General features: G+C 32.9%; 2 protein-coding genes across 5 annotated transcripts in view; one reads left to right on the top strand and one right to left on the bottom strand.

Annotated features, from left to right (window-relative positions):
• Positions 1–8940, bottom strand: part of LOC118447629 (uncharacterized) — a 69000-nt gene extending 60060 nt beyond the window's left edge. The window contains exon 1 of the mRNA XM_085658919.1: positions 8413–8940. The gene's annotated coding sequence lies outside the window, so the exon portion shown is untranslated. The remainder of the gene's footprint in view (positions 1–8412) is intronic.
• Positions 1–22500, top strand: part of LOC118447645 (uncharacterized) — a 134895-nt gene that overhangs the window by 47575 nt on the left and 64820 nt on the right. Inside the window, exon 1 of one of the 4 annotated variants that reach the window (XR_014982446.1) lies at positions 19558–20000. The exons of the other annotated variants lie outside the window; for them this stretch is intronic. The gene's annotated coding sequence lies outside the window, so the exon portion shown is untranslated. Of the gene's footprint in view, positions 1–19557; positions 20001–22500 lie in introns of those variants that run through there. 4 annotated transcript variants of the gene reach the window in all.

Here is a 22500-nt window from a genome sequence, read left to right as displayed (position 1 = left end):
CGGTATAAGGTCAGGAACAGTCTGGATATCCGGTCATTTACGAGAGCTCGTCACGCGAACGAATTTAATAATCACGATGGCCGGTAGAAAATTTTAAAAGAGTCACTCCCGAGTAGTAGTGTAGTAGTAGTAGTAGTAGTAGTCTGCCGTGCAGATGACGTAGAAGAGGAAAAAAAGAATATTCCTCTTTCTCTCGAGAAGAATATTACGAGAAACGCTCTTATAATCTCTCGTGTTCTCTCTCTCTCTCTCCCTCTCTCTTTCTTTCTTTCTTTCTCTCGGGGCTCAAGACATGCACGAATAAACACGTATACACACGAACATAGAGATAACTTACAAAGCGGTACAGGATCTCCATTCGCTTCCGGTATAATAGTTTCTGGTGGAAGAAGACACGTATATAGAAGCAGAGCGCGTTCATGCTCCGCGAGGCAGCTACTCCTCTCGTCTTTTTCAGATGTCCACTGAAAGCTGGTGCGTTGCTTAGGCACTTAGGGTTTTTGCCGGTCGATCGAGCGACACGGTCCACGTGCCACGTGTTCGTGGTAATGTCAGAATTGCTCTTTACCAAACGAGTGGCGCAGCCACCGCACGTTTAACTACCATTACGTATCATCAGAAAAAGCTCTTGGCTGTTTAAAACACTCCAACGATATTTTCTCTTTTCAATCTTCTATCTTAATGCGATTTAGATTAAATCTATCTTGCGAGTATGTACACATATGCATATATTCATGTGTATATATATTTATATATATATATATATATGTATACATATAAATATATGTTACTACATAAAAGTGTCACGATATATCGCGTTATAATTATTCTAGTTAGTTCATCGATCGTATATGTTAGTACATAGTAACATATAATTACGACTATTTAACATTTTTCTGATTATTCAAACTTACAAATTTTATTACTTTAGATTAAAGTTTTATTCGATATTATTCTTCCGAGGAACGATAATTTAAATGGCTGAATTATAAATATATTTATTCTTTTTAGAGACTCATTTAGAATGTTATTTGGTAGGAAAAAAATAGTAAAAGAGAGAGAGAAAGAGAGAGAGAGAAAAAGATAAGTAGATAGATAGATAAATAGATAGACAGATAGACAGATAGATAGATAGATAGATAATTACTCTCTCTATCGAAAAATATTAATCGAACAAAAACATTTTTCGTTTTTATCCTTCATTTACATCAATTATTGCTTTTAATAAGGCAACTTTCTCTTAATAAAAGGAACAAAGAAACTACAAATAATCAATTTGATACTTTTAACTACCTTTGTAAGTATGATTACATTCGATAATATATATTCCTATTACCAAATGGCTGTACGGTTTTCAATGTTAAAAGTTATTATCTACCTTACGTAATACGCTCGGTCTTTATAATAATTACATCGTCCATTCGAGAAAAGGCATATTACTTCTTGTATCTCTTATATTTCTATGTTATATATATATATATATATATATATATATATATATATATATATATATATATGTATATACATATAGAAATGTAACATATATATAAAAATAAATGTTCCTTTCCAAAACGAATAAGTTTCTTTATTAATGGCAATAACTACTATTTATACGTAAGTAAAATAAGTACTTAAAGTAAGGTGTTGTATTTTTGGTATGTAATTGTTCGTATCCAATAAGAAGATCAGTGGTGTTGTATAGTTCGTTTTCGTATTGTTTTGCTGATTCGATGACGTTGATCGTTTGATCAACGTCTCACTTTTGTTTTTAAATGTCTATAATAACGGCATTACTTTCAAAGCGTTACTACATCGCTAAGAATAACAAAAAACCCGACGAATAATGACAATCAAAGAAAAATACATACTGCTTTCAAAAGTTTAATTCATTATTATTCAATTTTTATCCTTAAAATGAAATGATATTTTTCCTGGACGAATAAATGATTAATATAAGTCATATTTCATGAAAAAACGATATAATTAAGTTAATACATACATATGTTCCGTATTGTTCTAACTTTGCTCAAAGATTTAATAACTGCAAGTCATTAATTATGTGCGTCTTTACCGCAATTTTATTTGTGATTCTTATTGCATATGTCAAAAAAAAAACAAAAACAGTATAATAGAGGAAAAGCCGGGCGAGTTGTGTTGTATTATTTATAAATATTTATAAAAAATCAAATTTTTAAGAAAATTAAAAATTTATTATCGACCGATAGATCGAAAAATACTGGTTTTAAACTGCTAATCATTTTCTGATTTATACTTATTGCGTACAGTAACACAATCACAAAGTTTAACCGTTAAATTTTCATGCTTCAATAAAAGTTCAATAAAAATTTTTAGTTCAAGTAAATATATTACTCGAACTGAAAATTTCGTCGAAGTAATATAAGTTGTCAATTTAAAAAAAGGAAACAAGACAAAGAAAAAGATTATTTCGAAAATGAATATGACGTATATTTTTCTAAATCCATTGGATAAAGATATATATATATATATATATATATATATATATATATATATATATATATATTAATTTTCACATTAAAAATTTAACATTGCATTTCAAATTTTAAAACTGATTTTCTGTAATACTAAAGATTCTAATTTATACTCTTTTTCTTCGTTCACTTTATATATAACATGAAACTTCTATAACTTTATTATCTATGATAACTTATCGTTTTATATTATTTAATTATTATTATACTTTACAACAAATATATTTAAGTAATGAGTATATTTATATTGTTATACTATACTAAATATAACCTATACTTAATAAATTATTAAGTTTCAAGATATGAAATAACTATGATATCTTCGTGACGATAAAAATAAAATAGATATACGAGTGTGCAACTTCGAAGTTACATGACGTTACAGAAAGAAAGAGAAAGAGAAAGAGAAGGAGGAAGAATTAACAATTGTTTGATAGCATTAATACGATTTTGAGTACGTAATGACACTAAAAAATATAAAATGTTTCTTCTTAATTATAAGAAAACAAACTTTTTTAAACGATACAGAATAAATGATAGTTACCTTTTAAGTTTAAATACATTTACGTATCTAGAAAAAAATATATTTTTGCATGTTTTTTAATTTTAAACGAAAACGTTATCCTTATCTACTTTTTGATTGTTTATTTACTTGTGTATTCTTTTTTCTTTTTTTCTTTTTCTCTTTTTTCTTTCATTTTCTTTTTTCCTATCGTTTTAATAAAAATCTTCTCATAGTCACCGTCCTTCGACAAGAACGCTAACGAAACAAGTCGACTTTTCATCGAAACAATGATTTATTACCGGTTGGTCGTTCGCCTGTAGACGATAATTACGATTAAAGAGATACACCGGCGTGTACGCGAGAGTAGAGGTTGTTAATTCACACCAGCAAAGGAGATCATCATTTGAACGTGTAGACTGTAAAAGAATGACTTTCGGTGAATCCAGTTCGCCTCTTGTCACCAACGATGATCGATCAGCCTGGAGGATCTCTACTCTGTTCGCTACATAGCAGACCTAATTTCTTTCTATCTCGAAGAAGAAGAAAAAGAAAGAGAATGAGAACGATGCACGATGTCTCGTCAGTACTCGAGCGAAATGACCGTAAACGAACGAACGAACGAACGAACGAACGAACGAACGACCGACGACGAGCCGTCGCTCAGTTTTTTACTGCAAGTTTTGAGAAGAGAAGAAAGGTGGAAGAGAACGATGAAAAGAAAGAAAAGAAGAAAAACCTTGGGTAGAAGTCTCGAAGAACAACGAGCAGTTTTAAATAAGAAAATAAAAAGTAGAAAGTATAAAAAATAAAAAATAAAAAATATATAAAAAAATAAAAAAATAAAAAAAAAAACGAAGTAGGAGTCTCGTTAGGTTAAGGCTATTACGAAAGATAAAGAGAACAAATAGTAATGGGTTCCTTTGTGAATTACTTTACAAGATGCAACAGATTCATCATAAGATTCTCCTTCCTAAAAAAAACTATTTCGAAGATAATTCAATTGATATCTCAAAAGGTTAAGACAGTTCATCATTTTTCGCTCGAACCGTGTGTGATTTCAGCGATAAGTATGATAGACAAAATATGAACTACAATACTCTCACAATGTCGTGCATTATCATATCAGTTTATAAGCTTGAATTACTTACACCACTCTTGCATATAACATAATGATTAGATTAGTTTTGGTTAGAATAGATAGTGCTAGTAGACTGTGAAATCATGCTTTTTATTATCTCACATTTATATCCTTCTTTAATGGTAGGCATATCTATCGTAGTAAATCGCGATAAATACGATGCAACACACGTACGCATTTATTTTACGATAATGAATATATAAAGGATAATAAATATAATTGATACGAAAATCAGTGAATATTTATATATAAAATATTATATTTTATATAATATAAGTATAAACGTATTTCTTTTTCTACTAGTTCTTCTTCTTTTTTTTCTTGTCATTATTCTTATTATTATATTATTTATTATATTATATATTGTTATGTTATATATCATTATTATAGTAATAATAATAATATAATATAAAGAGAACTATTCTTACAAGAAAAAGCATGAAAGAATATAGTACTGAGTTTTACTTCATAGATAATGTGAAAACAAACTAATGTTTTGATTTCTATTAAAATAATATATACTATATAAGTATATATTTGCTAATTATTATTTTATAATTATTATTTTATATATAATCGACAAAATTTTAATTTTAATCATAAATGTACATATTTAATATTAGCCCATAGAATTCTGCAATATTCAATCTTGGAAGTGGAAGTATTATTAGCAATGTAAAGTGTTAGTACTTCAATATTCAATCAGAATTAGATTAAAGAAATTTTGAAAGTACATTAAAATATGTAGCCATTCACCCGGTAGTACTTGCATCAGATCCAGATTAGGACTGTAGATAGCAAATAATACCGATTCACGTCTCACCACGTGGAGGTTGGTGCATTTGGAGACTCATAAGCTAATAATGACTCTATTATAAAATCCACGTTTTCGGTTTAATCTAATCAAATTTTCAAGCAAATAAGACGAAGTCATAGACCTTTAATCGCGTCTACAAAGGTGTAGTAGTATAACAGTAGTTATGTATAAGTATAACAGTATTAGTATAACAATGTCTATAACTTTGTTTGAGTATTAGTATAACAATGACTATAACTTTAAAATCTGCGTTCCTCAGGTGATATGAGATAACCGAAAATTCTGATTCTCAACATTTTTTGGAAGAAGTTCAGTCCCCGTTTACGTATAATAGGATAATCGCAACATTAGAGTACGAAAATCGAGCTCGATTTTTTTCTACTGAAAGAAGGAGACCCGTTCAAGATCCTATTCCAAGGACCCACATCTAAGAGTCTCACCCCAAGATTCTTTACTCGATGATCTACCCTGAAAAGATGAGGGGAAAGAGAAGATAGAAAAAAATATTGAGAGAAAAGATTCAGTAGGAAAGAGAAGAATGTTAGAGCAAAGCGAAAGAAGTCGAGAAAGAAAAAGAAAATTTGTAGGGAAGAAGATTCGTCCAGCGATGATTCTAGCCTGGAACAGAAAAATATTAAAAATGAACAGAACATTTGCGCACATGAAAACGATAGAATTCAGTATGAGAAGTGAACATATCGAATATCGCTTTACTCAAATAAAACCAGAGTACCAAAATCGAGCTCGATTTTTCTTTACTGAAAGAAGGAGACCCGCCCAAGGCCCCTCCCAAGGGCCTACATTTAAGGACTCCTCCTAAGAGTTCCACCACATGGTTCTTCCCTCGGTGGTCTTTCTCTCGATGATGTAGTCTGAAAAGAAGAGGAGAATGAGGAGACAGAAAAGAATAGCGAGAGAAGAAATTTAGTAGGGAACAGAAGAAGGTTAGTTAGAAAAAGACGAAAGAAAGGGATGAAAGAGGAAGAAAATTGGTAGAGAAGGTTAGTAGAGAAAGAGAAGAAAATGAAGAGAAGAAGAGAATAAAAAAAAAAAATAAAATAAAACCGGAACGCCCATGTGTGCGAGAAGGATGGAACTCAAAAGGAGAGGTGGACATTTCAAACATCGTTCCACCAAGCAAAATCAGAGTAAAAATCGAATAAAGTTAAGTTCGATATATCCTACTGAAAGAATGAGACCCCCCTAAGGCCCCCATTTATGGGTATCATCCAACACTTATAAATAATAATTAATAAGAGTAGATAAAATTAAATAGGAAAAATGACGAGCTTAAGTGGGATAGAAAAATGTTCTGTGCGTTTCTTTAAGAAATTATTTTTTAAATTTTATTATAGTATATCCAATCATCCATTTTTATCTATTAAAGTATGATTAGCAATGTAAAAATATAAGGATTTTTGATGTTTAGTTGGAATCATAAGATTTTGATATATCGCAAGTATCGCATTTATTCAGATCTCACCATCTGGAGGTTGTATCTGGAAACTCATTTATGGCCTCTTTTAGAAAAAACTAAATTGATGTGTATTCAACAATCAATTTTAAATCGATAGTACATGTATTAATCGATAATATATGATATACAATGTATATGATCTTTATAATGTTGCTAATAATGTCTTATTATTTAAATATTAATTAATCATTATTCATATTTTTCATATATTGTTTGAATGTTAGTAAAATAATTTTATTTATTAATTATTCCTTTCCGATCTCTCTCTCTCTCTCTCTCTCTCTCTCTCTCTCTATATATATATATATATATATATATATATATATATATTACTTATGAAAGATAAAAGTATGAATTTAGTTTAACTTTAAGAAATAGAAAAAGTGAAATATGTATGAAATTCGACTTTAATAATAAAAATGCAAAATATCAAATAATCTTAATCGCGTAAGCAAGCAAAGTGGGATCTCGACACACTTCCTTGTGTGGTCGTTTTAGCTTCCTGTGCACATTAGTTCAATGCACTTTCAGTGGTCTCCCCAATTGTCATATCTTATGCATTTCATAGCTATGATTTTAATATAGAATTCGATATTATTAAAATAATATCATAAATTTAATTGAACTTTAGAAAAGAGAAAAAATGCAATATTTATCGTTCGACTTTAACGTAAAATTTGATTTTATTAAAATAAAATTATTAATTTAATTGAACTTTAGGAAAGAAAATAATGTAAAATTTATGTCTCGATTTTAATAATAAAAATTCATAAAGTATGAAATAATTCTATTTGCGTACGCATGGCAATGTGGAACCGGAGATGGAATATTATATCGTTTAAGTTTTTCAAATCTATACTCTTACACCCATCACCATAAAAGTATTGTAAGTGACAATGTGGTAAAATTAAACTATGAGTAAGAGTCTTTCTGGAAAGTTTCTAGTGAATTTTCGAAAATAACTTAATAGCTTATAGTTGCCCTCTTGAGTCACAATTTATGGGGTCCTTTATAGCATATAGTCTCTTCTTTGTTTCGTGCCTTAACCTAATCGATTATCGCTGAAAAAGTGTAACAATAGAATTTCATTCCAAATTTTAAGATATGGAAGAAAATCCTAACACAATTTTAATATATCTCCAAAGTATAAACCTAAATCTTTTTTAATAGAAACTGATTATTACTTTTTCAAGAAATAACTTTTCGCAAAGAGAAATTGGAATTAGTATTATTAATTGTTACAAATCCTAAGCTAAAAATTAATCAACTTATTATCTAGGCCTATGGATTATGACTCTACAAATTTTTTTGTTTTTTAGTAATGACTCTACTTGTCTTTTCTCTTTCAAAAGCAATGACTCCATTGAGATTTTTCTTTTATCAATTAAAATTGATTAAATATTTAATTAATAGTTATTTAAAAATATAAAGCAAACTCTTGGATATTTTTTTCTACGAGCTAGTATTTTTATTATTAATAGAAAATCATGCACAATTTTGCTTGTAATTCAGAGACTATCAATTGCGAATATTTTCATCTTCGTTATTCATTAAAACTCTTTGATACCGATTATTTACTATTTTAGCGAAAAGAAAAGAATATTTAAAAATGTATTGAAAGACGTGTTTCGAGCAATAGTGTAATAATTTAAATTAATGTATTATTGTTTAAATATTAGTTTATTATACTTCATGAAAAAGATTACATATCGTTTTAATTATTATAAATTAATCGAAATCAAATTGAAAATAATTAAAAATGCAGATGGAACAAGAAGATCCTATTCAGATTTAATAAATAAATCAAAAAATAAGAAACGAGTAAATCTTCGAAGAAATTTACTCGTGATCACTCGATGCTCTTTTTATTAATTAATTGCAACCAATCACTCGTACCGATTTGGATTTTTTGTTCTCGATCATAATTGAATGATCGGAGGTACTTAAAAATTAAAAATTACTTACTACTTAAGAAGTTCTGCAATGGTTCCAAAACACTTGTCCGCGATTTAGGTCGAAATTGAGGGTAAATGATACGTAATTGGTTGAAAATGAGAAAAGTAGATATCGAAGTTGGATGAGATCCTCTTCAGTGATGCACTGATTCTAATTCGTGGTAGTTATTTATTAACTGACAGTCATTGAATTTACTTCGCGGAAATTTACTGTTTTCTTTTTTTTTTTTTTTTTTTTTATAAATATACCCTGTTCGACTATTAAAAGAGCAAAACACTTTACGAACAAACAGTGACTTTAACGACGGCATTGCACGCAGTCGATAAAACAACACTAGCTGTTTAAATCGCGAAACGCGAATGAACAAACACTGTTTCCACTTCGCAATATTTTTTTTTTAAAGATAGAAATACACTCGATTACATCATTGCTTTGCGCGCAATTGCAATGAAATTCTAAAGCAGAAAAATAAAAACAAAAGTATTAATATCACTGTTATGACAAGTAACTGTATAAATTATTGAAGAAATATGTAATATGAAAATATAGTTGATACTCGAAGCCAAAGACATCCTGAGAGAGCTTTGATGTTTATTCGTCGGCGTACAAAATAAAACTGATCCAATAATCTTGAAGGTTAGTCAAAGATTTGTTTTTGTTGACATTTCACGTAGTCAACAATCGTCAGTTCAAAATTTAAATCAAAGATATAATGGATTAAAATTATTTTATATTAAACACGTGTTTCGAGTCGTATAACGTATAACCGAATTTACTATTGTTTAAATATTAGTTTGTTTAACTTTGCGTACTTTTATATTGTTTAAATAAACGTAAAATTATCAAAGGTATTAATTTTTTAGTTGTCACGTTTAAAAAGAGAGAGCTACGATGTTTATTCGACGGAATGCAAAAGAAAATTGTTTTGATAATTAATTAAAGTTTATTTTTGTTTAAGTAAACAAATTAATATCCGCACATTCAAATTTTAACTCTATTCTGATTATTAAATTTAATTCTATTTTATATTAAATACGTATTTCGAGTAATGGTATATTTAAATTAATGTGTTATTGTTTAAATATTATTACATTTAGTAAGATATTAAATTTAAATTATTTCATATTTAACGTGTGTTACGAGTTCTGCAACATTAAACCGAATATACGATTGCTTAAATATTAGTTTATTATACTTTGTGCAAATTAAACATTGTTTAAATAATTATGAAAATTATTCCTAAGACTTATTACCATAAACGATCGATCCTTTACTTTTCTTATTTTTGCCATAAATTCATTCAATCGAAAGTTTATTAAAATTACTTAATAAGTTACCGTCGCCTCTTCGTATGAATATAGCGAAACGCGTTTCCTTGCGTTTGAAATTGATTAGAAAATCTAAGCATTGGTTTACGTATGCCAAACAAGGAAGTAATTGGCTATTTCATGGAAACAAACCATACACCACTCTAGCATTTTTATAAAAATCATTAATGAGGGTAGGTGATTTTTTTCTTTTGTCACGAAGTTACAGGATCGTTACTATACGAAATATTTTTCTTTTTTCTTTTTTTTTTTTCACGAAAAATATCGAAAACATTATGATGAACAAAGTCTGATTTTAAAGATGAAGATTTGAGCGAGAACATGGCTTTCTCGATTTTTTTTTTATAAAGCTTTATTCCTATGTACGAGCTATTATCGAAAGAACATTATTTTTCGACACGTTTTGTTTATCAAAGAAAACAAATCTTCTTCAATATTTCGAAAAAGCCACGTCCTTGCTCGAAACTTCATCCTCAAAATGAAATCTTGTTCATCAAAATCGTTCAAGAATTATACCTGTATCGATTGTTGACGTAAGCAATTATAAAATCGGAGGGTGACGAGTAGCCATAAAAAAAATCTTGTTTAAAAGTAAAACTTGTTTAAACGTAGATGAAAAGATGAAAAGATGAAATCCATTCTTTTTATATCGTTTTTCATTCTTTTCTTTTTTTTTTTTTTCTTTTTTTAATTTAGAAATTATAGGCGTGTATATTGTTGATGGTACGATGTCAGATGATATCAGGTGAAATATTTACCTGGAATAACTTAATGCTGGCTGACGTAAATATTATTGAGTAAGAATCACGAAAATGACGTTTTAATACGTTCTAAATGAGTCAGATCGAGCAAAAATATCTTTCTTCTCGGTAAGCCGTATTACCGGTTCTTTTTTTTCTTTTTTAACGCTCAAAGAAGGTAACAAGAACGAGAGAAAAAGAGAGAGAGAGAGAGATAGAGCGAGAGAGAGAGAGAGAGAGAGAAAGAGAGAGAAAACGATTTTTATTTTACTCGAGAGATCGGTGTACCAAGTGAAGAGAAAATTATCTTCAATGTTATTCTAATCTATATCTATTATCTCTGTTCGAGTCAAAATCAAGTCGAAATATCTACGTGGACGAAGATAACGCATGCAAAGTCGTTAATCAGCGATAATTACCCGATGATGAATATATACATACATACATAGATACATAAGGTCGTAACGCTTATGCGATAATCTAGCCTTCGGCTATATATTGAAGAAGAAAATGTCGGGGGTGGCCTTGGAAAGCTAGTTCTCGATATACAGATGCAATAGTCATATTAGCCTCCAATGGAATTAATTTTGAATAACTCGTTCAAATGGATTCGTTCGTACTCCTATATTAAACTGCAAAATCTATTACCGTGTTACACACTATAAATCTTATTACGTTCTCTTTAACTAACATAACATGAATAAATAAGATAATAATCATTTTTATTTCCTCGTTAAACTACGAGATTGACAACGGATAAATATAAGTATGTATATCTAACGAATATTCTATTATACGCGTTAACGATACTCTATTATTATATTAACAACAGATAAATATATCTAATGAAAGGAAGAAAAAATTTTCCCTCGAGAAAGAGAGAGAGAGAGAGATTTGAAATTTCTGTAAGAGATTTTGTTCGAATTAAATTAAATACGATCGATTATTTCGATACTCGAAATGAAAGAAGAAAAAGAAGAAAAAGAAGAAAAAGAAAAAGAAGAAGAAGAAGAAGAAGAAGAAGAAGAAGAAGAGGAAGAACGTGGTATCTCGTAATTGTTCACTTCCGTGCATACACTCGGAAATAATCGCTTTCTCTCTAAGGACATCTGGACATAATCAATGCGTTTACTCGTTCGTTGGATAATAAAAGGAATAGTGGAAATGAGTGAGATAAACGTAGGGAGTGTACTATACTCGGACGAAGAAATCGCCGGAGACACTCCTCTATTTCAGGTTCGGGATCGTTTGAATTACGATGCTCTCTCTTTCTCTTTCTCTCTCTCTTTCTCTCTCTCTCTCTCTCTCTCTGTGTGTGTGTGTGTGTGTATATATTGCTCTTGCTGCGTGTTACGGAGTCCTTTCTGTGAGTGGCGTGGCGTGCGAACGGCGACCCTCCTATAAATCTTCATTTAGCGGCCGTACGCTCTCCGAGGGAGTCGTCGTCGTCGTCGCGACCGGGTCCGATCTTAGAAGAGCTTTCGAAGCTTTGGAATTTCATGGAGACCCACGTACTTACTTACTTACTTATTTACTTATTTTCTTACTTACATACTTACTTACTGTCGGTTAGTAAATTAGAATAAACAAGACGATGGAAAGAAGGATAATTTTCGTATTGAATTTTATCGATAGATCAAATCAAGTTATCTAATAAAATAGAGTTTACGAAACTCTGGAATATTATATTATGTACTTATTTACTAAGCTACAATTTGTATTATTATTATAAAAAAGGAGTAAATGAGTACTCACTCACTTACTTACTTACTTACTTACTTATATTTACCATCTATCCGTAATTTAAAGTAAAAAAAAAAAAGAAAAAAAACGACGGAGAACACTTTTCGTTTCGAATTATATCATAGATCAAATCGGGCTATTAAATGAAATAGACCTTTCGAAGTTCTGGAATTTCACGAGGGCTACGTACTTACTTACTAAGCTACAACCTATATTATTATTCTAAACAGTCAGTAAATAAGTACTCACTCACTCGCTCACTTACTTACTTATTTACTACCTATCAATAAAATACAGTAAAGAAGACGACGGAAAGAAGTATACTTTTCGTGTCGAATTTCATCGATTAGATCGAATCTCATTTAATCAAAATATACTCTTTCAATATCGTATAGATTACATAATATTAAAACGATTAATTATAGTAAAACGAAATAGTTCTCATCGAGAACAAGTATGAATACGAATTTGATGATTTTTACCAAATTAAAATTCGGTTAACCGCAGAATATTAGTAAATCGAAAAAAGAAATTATCGTTTTATTGCGAGCTTCCCCGAAATGTCGTGCATCGATAAGTTTTCGTCAACCGCAGACAGGATGCATGAAAGAATTCACTTACTTACCACGCCTTTCTCTTCGACCACCTTGTGTATCCTTCTTTCACATCTCTTTCCCTTCCCTCCCCTCCTCTCTCCCTCTCTCTCTCTCTCTCTCTCTGTCTCGTCTCTCTCGTAGTTCAAACGTATCTTCGATTTTCTTTTGCTTAACTTCTTTATCCCGGACGGAAATCAATTTCGTTCTCTCTTCCTACTAATCTTCGCGTTTCTATCTTCTCTTTGATTCTTTATTCTTGAACGAACGAACCTTGCTCTCGATGAGAAGAAACGAGATAGAAATAGATGGAGAGAGAAAGAGAGAGAAAGAGAGAGAGAGAGAAAGAGAAAGAAAGAGATACAGAAGCTACAGGTAATACCTACTATAGTCGTTTCTCCATCTCCTTCTATCCTTTTCGATGAAGCTTCGGTCAAGTTACCGGTGCATCACCGGCAGCTAACCTCTCCTCTGCGGATTAATTCGAGATCCCGGTTATACGCTCATACAGACAGCGGGTGTGGTTGTGCGAATCGCCGTGAGTACGCAGTCTTCGGGGTCACCCTATCGGGACCTCTATCGTCCAAATATTTACGATCACCATCCGCACTCGACTTTATGACCGCCGACTTTCATTCGCGACACGCCGTAAACAGTCCCATGGCTTTTTCCACGTACACACACACACACACACACACACACAGAGAGAGAGAGAGAGAGAGAGAGAGAGATGCGCGCACGCTGGCACATGAGTACACACTTTCGTTTCGTTTCACTCTTTCTCTTTTTTTTTTCTTTCTTTCTTTCTTTCTTTTTTTTTTTTTTTTTTTTTTTTTTCTTAAAGTTTCGTTCTTATTTTTACGTTATGATTATTATTGGAACATTACGATATTAGAATATCGTATTTATTTAATAAAACGTTTAACTTTTCAAAAAAATTTGTCGTCCAATCATCTTTTTTAATGTCCTTAATATTATTCCTTGAGAAACAATTCACGGGAAATCGTGATGCGTTACGTGATCCTTTGGATGACGTAATATTTGGAAATATTCAATTATATACATATATAAATATTATAGCTTATCGAGAGAATATATATATATATATGTATATATATATATATATGTATATATATATATATATGTATATATATATATATATATATATAATAACGTTCTATGTTCGTTCATTATTTTTGTCGATCGTTTATGTTTCGTAACGCGACGATATAAAGTCATTTGAAGAAAAAGGTAGAAAAATAAATATTTGAAATAACGTGACGAGAAACGTTTAACGAGGAATCGACTTGAAACAACGACATACAATGTATGTATGTATATATATATATATACTTTACGTATAGTATAGCTCAAATCACGTCGGACTCTTTTATCCGAAATATTTTGTTCTTATCTTTTTGAAGGTAATACTCTTTGGAAGATTATGCGCCGTAACGCGGGGATGCGCGAATATGCTCGTAATAAAAAGTAAGGTTTATCGTACGACTTTATTCGATCGTGGATCGTCTCTTCTACCATCGTTCCCTCTTACTACGATCATTTTTCATTCTTTAACGAGCACTTAAATACCTTCGAACAGTGTAGAGATACAAACGTACGATATGGATAAAATGACAAAACACCGATCGAACGTCGATCATCGCATACTCGGAATCTTGGAAAGCGGATAAATAATTCTTCATGAATAAAATATCCCGCTCGTTAGAACTCGATGAGGTCTGTTAAGAGAGAAAGAACCTCTCACAATCGTTCGACGGATGATGATATAGAAAGAGAGAGAGAGAGAGAGAGAGAGAGAGAGAGAGAGAGAGAGAGAGAAACATCGCTAGTGTTTGGTCCCCTTTGGTCTTTCTATTTTTCTCGCGATCGTACGATCGATCGAATGCTTATCGAAAGGCACACAGTTGTAAGAGTATAAACGGGGCGCTTGTCTTACCTTCTATCCAAGGTCGAATCAGGAAAGGAAAGTCAGCCTCGGCAGGTGGTACGTGCTCTGAAATTGACACCGTAATCTCTTTCTCTCACGAGCCATGCGTGTCAAAGAACAAAGCTGATTTTTTTAATTGTTCGATCATTCGCAATAATTCGAATTTTATTAACAAATATTCTTTATAATCTATGTAGACCTTCGTCAAGTTTTTTAAAAGCTATTTACTTACTTACTTATTTACTTGAAAAATCTTATTTTTCTGAGTCAGATTTGAATTATTTGTCAACCAGAGTAAAACATCGAAAAGGATCTTATAGCTTCATGAACGTATGTAAGCATATATATATATATATATATATATATATATATATATATACACACACATATGCTATCATATAGATACACGCTTGGTTAGAGCTTATACGCAGGTGTTCCCTGGAGCTGGATCGCGCATAAACCGGATGTAATAAATCGAACACGGTGAAAACGTTGAAGCACAACGCTCGCCTATCACCGCCCGATGACACGCTCTGAAAAACGTAAAGTTGTGTTAAGTACGAAACGCCGATGATCCTTTCCAAAAATATATCGTAGATTGTATATGGACGATAATCGACGACTTTCTTCTTATCGATCTCTCGACTCCGATTACTTCTGGAAAAGTGGAAACTTCATCTTAAATTATATTTTGCTTTGCCTTTCGATTTATATTTATCGTATCAACGAAAATAATCAAGACTCGACGAAGCATAACGTCAAAGGACGTACTCACTTTGCTTGCTTGCTTGCATGCTTGCTAACGTCGTCCAATTTCTACGCATGTGTTCTTTTGGGTTATTCGACGATAGGAGAAAACAAAAAAAAAAAAGAAAAAGAAAAAAAAAAAGAGAAAAAAAAAAAGAAAAGTGAGATAAGACGACAGCGTGACACGAATGATCGTGATATATATTTTTGTATCTCATATAACAGCCAGTTGTGGACGAGAAACTCGCGCGTGATCACAAACAATTCAAATCACCGATCTTATATACGAGAACACGCGGAAACGTGATTGCTTGCATATTGCTACACGGAATTTAATTGATACGTGATCGGTAGCCCGTTGCGGATTCCTATCTTTATTTGTTCTTTTTTAATATTTTTTTTTTGTTCCTTTTTTATTTCTTTCTCCACTTTTTTCTTTTTTTTTCTTCCCCTTTATTTTCTTCTTTTTTCTTTTTTTTTTTACCCCTTTCTTCCTTTCGTTACCGTACCGTACAATCACTGCATAACAGTTCCTTCCAGATTCCTGAGCGCCATCAGCCGGATCACGAGCACTCTTTTCGTTAACGACTTTTGTAATAATCGCTAATAAATTCCAACTCGAGATTGTTTTACGACTTTACAAGGACGTCGCGATTACAACTTTTTTTTTTTTTTTTTACTTTTTTTTCTGTTTCTTTTTCTGTTTCCTTTCTTTTTTTTTTTTTTTTTGTTTTTTGTAAAAAATGTCTACGTTTCTTTGTTTAAAATTTGTTTCTTATTTTTTCAAAAAAAAAAAAAAAAAAAAAAAAAAAAAGAACAAGAAGAAGAAAGAAAAATCTTTGGAATTTGTGCATCTCGTTAAAAATAAAACATCCACAAGATAGTCGTTAACTTTAAAAATTTAACTTTTTAAAATTTATTCATTTCGTAAATGGCGAATTTTCCTTTTCATTCTCCCTTTTCCTTCTTCCCTCCCTCCCACTCACTTACTCACTCACTCACTCTTTTACTCACTCCCACTTCTCTGTCTCTCTTTCTTCTTAGTTCTTGTCCCTTCCGCCGATCGAAAGAACGGCCAGGCGGCAGCGCACAAGCCGGTAAATCGCAGCCGGATATCCTCGGTGACTTTAGTCGGCTCTGTAAGGTGATAACGATACGGTACATTAACGGCTGCGTGAATTTCCCATTAGTCATCGGTGGTGGACGCTGTAATTTCTAGCACGCGCTGCTTTTATATACGTAGTTACGTACTTACGTACTATATACCAATACACACGTTTACAAACATATCTCTAGGTAAAGACCAAAGGAAAATAATCCTTCTTTTTCACTTTTTACTTATTCCCTCCTCCCCCCCCTTCCCCCACCCTACATTACTACTACTATCACCAACATCACTAACACCACCAACATCATCACCTTCTTTCTTCTTAGAAACCAGCCGGTAGTTACAACGGAATGTTTAAATCGTTTCTCGTTCGACATCGTCGTTGTCGTCGTTGTAGTCGTCGTAGTTGTTGGGCTACCGAACGTGTCCTATTAATATCGCGTTACCCACCAACACTTGGAAAGGCAACAGTCAAGGGAACGAATGTTTCTCGCGGAGAGAGCGGGTTAATGCACGCTTTTAATGCCGCGCCGGCGGTACGCTGAAATATGAAGACAGCTGGTCCAATGGCGTCTTCGCGAGATCTCCCGACTCTACGTGAAACGTCTATCGTGTATGCATATATGTATGTATATATATATATATATATATATATATATGTATGTATGTATATATGTATGTATATATGTATTTATGTGTGCGTATTTATATGTATAACGCGAGCCAGGTAAGTACGTCGAATAATAAATTAATCGAGCGGTCCGCTCGACGGCCGATCGACGATCGACCTGTGCCTTCTTACATTATTAATACTCTTCATCGAGAAACCCGAGCGATTATGTTATAGAGAAAAAAAAAGAAAAGGAGAGAGAGAGAGAGAGAGAGAGAGATAGAGAGAAAGAAAGAAAGAAAGAAAGAGAGATAAAGAGAAAGATAAAGGAAGTTATGACGTACGATCTAGCGCTAGGAACGACACGATTCATTAGGAAGACAATAGTTTTCTATAGATATGATCGATGCTGCCTCATGAAACTCGAAGATAATGACGATGAATAAGAAGAAACTGGAATATATCTATGTTCTAACTTCGATTTCCTTTATATTATCGATCAATCTCGAAATAGGACGACCATGGAGGGAATCTACGTCGATACATTGATTTCTCGCGTTCTTCGAAGGGCCAGAACGAAAGAAGAAACGATAGCGTAAACTTCAGATCGATCGTCGTCGTTCGTCGTCGTTCGTCGTCGTTCGTCGTCGTCGTCGTCGTCGTCGTCGTCGTCGTCGTCGTCGTCGTCGTCGTCGTCGTCGTCGTTGTTGTCGTACGTTGCAAAAAATGTTCGGAGGGATCAGTCCTTCCAGATTCTCAAAGCGGTATCCCTTTTCGTATGCGAAAAGGTGGAACTCTCTCTCTCTCTCTCTCTCTCTCTCTCTCTCTCTCTTTCTCTCTTTCTCTCTTTCTCCTTCTCTTTCTCTGTCTTTCTACTCTGTCTCTACCGACGACGCAAAGATGTATATATTGCTCCCCTTTCGTTGCAACATCCGCGACTCGTCGGCGTATCGTATCGCATCGGATCTTTCCCTATATGGAAATCCAGTATAAAAAGTCGTTGGCAGGACCTACAGGTCCCTGTGGTTAGCGACTGCGACGAACGACCACGACACCAACGTGGTCACGACGATCCTCGAGGACGACGAAGACGATGTTAACCGAACTCGAACCGACGTCGTCTCATTATCCTACCGATCTTGATGTTCCCCTCAGTATTCTTGCCGAAAATATCGATGCCGAGTTTTTCGGTATGTTCCCTTTTTGATATAAATTCTCACAAAGATATTACAAATGAGATTAGTACATTGAAACTATTTTTCTAATATACATATCTATTTATACTTATACACTTAATTATAACAGGATATACTTTTCATCGAATATATATGTACATATCTATGTATTAATTATAATATCGAAACTATATTCTCGTGAACTTACTCAGGTTCTTTATTATTCGTTTTATATATATATATATATATATATATATATATATATATATATATATACACCACTGAAAGTTTATTATTAATTATTGCATAATCAACAAGGTAAAAAATATCATTTAAATTTATAATATATTATTCTATAGTTTTTATACAATAATGTATCAACTATAATTTCGTATTCGCGGTTATTATCTTTTTTCTCGATATTTCTTTTTCTTTTTTTTTTTTTCTTTTCGAATATATAAAAATATATTTATAGATCGTTTTTACTTTTTTTAAACACTTTATACGTGTATAAAAATTTTTAATAAAAATGTTTCTTTTTGCTACGAATAAATTTTTTTCTCTTCGAATATATAAAAATATATTTATAGATCGTTTCTATTTTTTTAAACGCTTTATACGTGTATAAAAATTTTTAATAAAAATGTTTCATTTTGCTACGAATAAATGTACATATGTAATCATCGTGTTACGCGTTTTAAACGATTTGATGTATTAACAGGTACAAATTACAATTAAAGCAATTAATTATTGACTGATACAAATGATCGTTTCGATCGTAACGTTATAAAGAAAAACGATCTGTTTTTGGAAAGAAAAGTAAAAATATTTGTAATGATATGTATCAACTTACTTTCCGCATGAATTTCTTATATAAATTTAGAATTATACGTTTACTTCTTACAATAGTCTGATTCAAATTACATGATAAGGTGATGAAAGTAAACAATACGTAAGTAAATAGTACGTGAACTAGAACTTAAAAAAAAAAAACAATAATATAAACAGATTGCTTTTTATGACAAAATACCTATTTTTGAAGCGTCAACATACTTTCCACGGCGACTATAGGTATGTGTATGGAAAAAAAAAAAAAAAAAAAAAAAAAGAAAAAAAAGAACATATACTGTAGAAGTAACGTCGTTGTAAACATTCCCGAGAATATCTTCGCCGTTTATATCAAATAGAATGTCATTTGCGTATTAATTTCTCATCGGTAGAGACGTACATACATATGTATGCGTATAACTTAAGAAAAATCTTTTAAAACGTGATTTGTCTTGTTCGATTTTAATTTCTATTGTGAGTTAAAAAAGTTTTATCAAAAAAAAAAAAAAAGAGAAAGAAAAAGAGAGGGAGAGAGAGAGAGAGAGAGGCAGAGAGAAAGGGGGCAAAAAAAAGAAAAAATTCAACGTTAGAACGATATCATATAATTGTGAAAGATCCTGCGGACTGTAGTGCTATCATCTCTACTACATGGAGAAAGAGCAAAAGACTAACATCTGCCTCAAGAGTTCGAGGTCGAGTGGCCGGAACAGGATCACGGGAATTCAAGATGCTTAAAGCGTTTCAACGACTCATCATCACAAATTCTTAGAGCCCACGGTAAGTTAAAATAAAAAATTAAAAAAAAAAAAAAACCGAGAATTCTTGGTTTTGCTAAAGCGAAGATATATGATTTTTGATATATTTTTGATATATTTGATATTTCTTAAAGTATAATCATTTCTCTTATTTATGGTGACCATTAGATTTTTCTCGTCATATGACGAAGAATAGAACAGAATAAATTTTGTGTTAAGTTCGACGTTTTTCCTCGAGAGAGAGAAAGAGAGAGAGAGAGAGAGAGAGAGAGAGAGAGAGAGAGAGAGTGAGTGAGTGAGCATGAGAAGAGGAGGGAGGAGCAAGAGAGAAAAAGTAAAGAGTAAATTTTTCTTTCTTTTATTTTTAAATAAAAACGTAAAGACGGCATTCTCGAGGTCTTCCTAAACAATTATACGATCGGGCTTATGTGCGCGAATTCACGGCACAGAGAATTCTCGTGCGTTATGCGCCTTTAAACTTTATTTCGGTCTGGCGCGCGCGCGATAAACGAGGCAGTAAAGTAATCGACGGCGAGAATTTGAAAGGATCATCCGAGATACGGGGTCGCATTTCCTGGAGTATCCTTATTTTTTATGTCTTTACAAGGCTATGTCGTAAAAGTGCCCAATGTTCTCGCATGCATGAGATATATACACATATACGTACGCAAAGAGAGAGAGAGAGAGAGAGAGAGAGAGAGAGAGAGAAAAGGAAGCGTTTATTAGCGTTTCGCAATTTGGTCATAAGGATTATAAAAGGCCGATGAAATTTTACGAGATCGTTGCTTGACGCGAAAAGATTAACTTTACAAGATCAAGAACCCCAAAGTAACCATTTTCGGTGATTAACATTTAAGCGCATGACTATCTATTTTTCTCTTTTTTTCTTTTTTCGTAATTTATAAAGAGATAAAGAAAGAAGAATGGACTTACTGCATAATAAACGTTATTATCGTCTTCTGCACTTTTAACAACGAAAGAAAGAAAGAAAGAAAAAGAAAAAAGAAAGAAAGAAAGAAAGAAAGAAAGAAAGAAAAAGAAAAAAGAAAGAAAGAAAGAAAGAAAGAAAGAAAAAAATAGTAAATCGATTTTAAAAAAGCCTTAACAAAAGTGAGGAGCTCTTGGAAGTAGAGAGAAGACATTTTTCACAGAATAGATTCGGGGGCTGATAACTGTCGTCGCGCTTCTGAGAGAGACAGAGAGATAGAAGAAGAAAGAAGAGGCAGAGATAAAGAGAGAGAGAGAGAGAAAGAGAGAGAGAGAGAAAGAGAGAGAGAGAGAGAGAGAGAGAGAAAGCCAGAAAGGGAGCGGTCTCTGGTAGGCGTTTCCGTTAGACCGTAACGATATCGTCAGGTTGCATAAGTGGACCTCCGGTTATGACAGATTACGAGCGCATAAATAATGACCGCGTGCGATTTTCGTGGCGTGTACACGAACACACGGTCGGACACCTATATACATATGTGTACCGACATCACTCTCGAAGCTCGTTGCGGTAGGTATCGAGAGGAGTGATCTACGGCAAGGATCCGTAGATCGATGACTGACCGAGCCTGGCGAACGGCTGCCGGCCCGGGGGTCATAGGGTGACCTCAGTTGGAGAACTTGATCGATGACTCTGACGATGACCTCGTCGATGTTGCTCGACTCTCTTTCTCTACCTAAGCATTCTTTCGTTCCAACTATCTTTCCTCTTAGCCGCTCGACATCTTTTGTGAATACGACGAAATAAAACTCCGTCTTATAAAATCCATGGTTTCGATCTTTAATCGGATTTTTGTACAGATTTTCATGACGATCAAAGTTAACAACGACTACCTCGTAAAGTTTAAGATCGAAAAGGGAGACAAAGGAAATCTAGAAAGTTAACAGGCTTAGTCGGTTTTGTCGGTAAAATGGAAATTCTAGAATTGGTTACTAAACCTCTGGTAGACATCGATTTCGTTCGCTCCCACGGTAGCACCTGAAACCAATTAGATAGTCTTCGTCGATCGAATATCGACGCATTCCATATCCGCAGGTGAAAAAAATCAAGTCTCTATCTCTCTCTCTCTCTCTCTCTCTCTCTCTCTCTCTCTCTTTCTCTATCTATCTATCTATCTTTCTTTCCATTCATCGACAAAGGTTTCGCGCCTTTCCTCAGTTGCAGCTGGCTTGGATCGACCGATAGAAATCCACGAAAGCTCGCCGGTACCTTTGGTAAAGGCGGCGATCATCTCGTGGCAAAAGGGAAGCAATCGCGATTCCTCGCGAGTACGGTGTCGGTGTCGTCCAATAAAACTGCCCCGTAACGTGTATACCGTATAGCTGTTAGCCCTAAGGCTCACCCTTTCTTGTGGAAGCTCTCGTGGCAGTAACCGGCAACAACTTAGACGAGGAGACGAGGAGTATGTAAAAGTATATACATACATACGTGTACACGAGGTGCATCCGTAAGGATGCTTACCTGTAAACGACTATTTTGCATACAGTAACGTGGCTGCATTCAGAACGTAGCAGCCGCCACCGCCTCCTTTTGCCTA

Source organism: Vespa mandarinia, chromosome 8 (assembly GCF_050613455.1).
Source record: "Vespa mandarinia isolate Hongniang chromosome 8, ASM5061345v1, whole genome shotgun sequence".
Taxonomy (NCBI): domain Eukaryota; kingdom Metazoa; phylum Arthropoda; class Insecta; order Hymenoptera; family Vespidae; genus Vespa; species Vespa mandarinia.
This window is presented reverse-complemented; position numbering and strand designations above follow the sequence as displayed.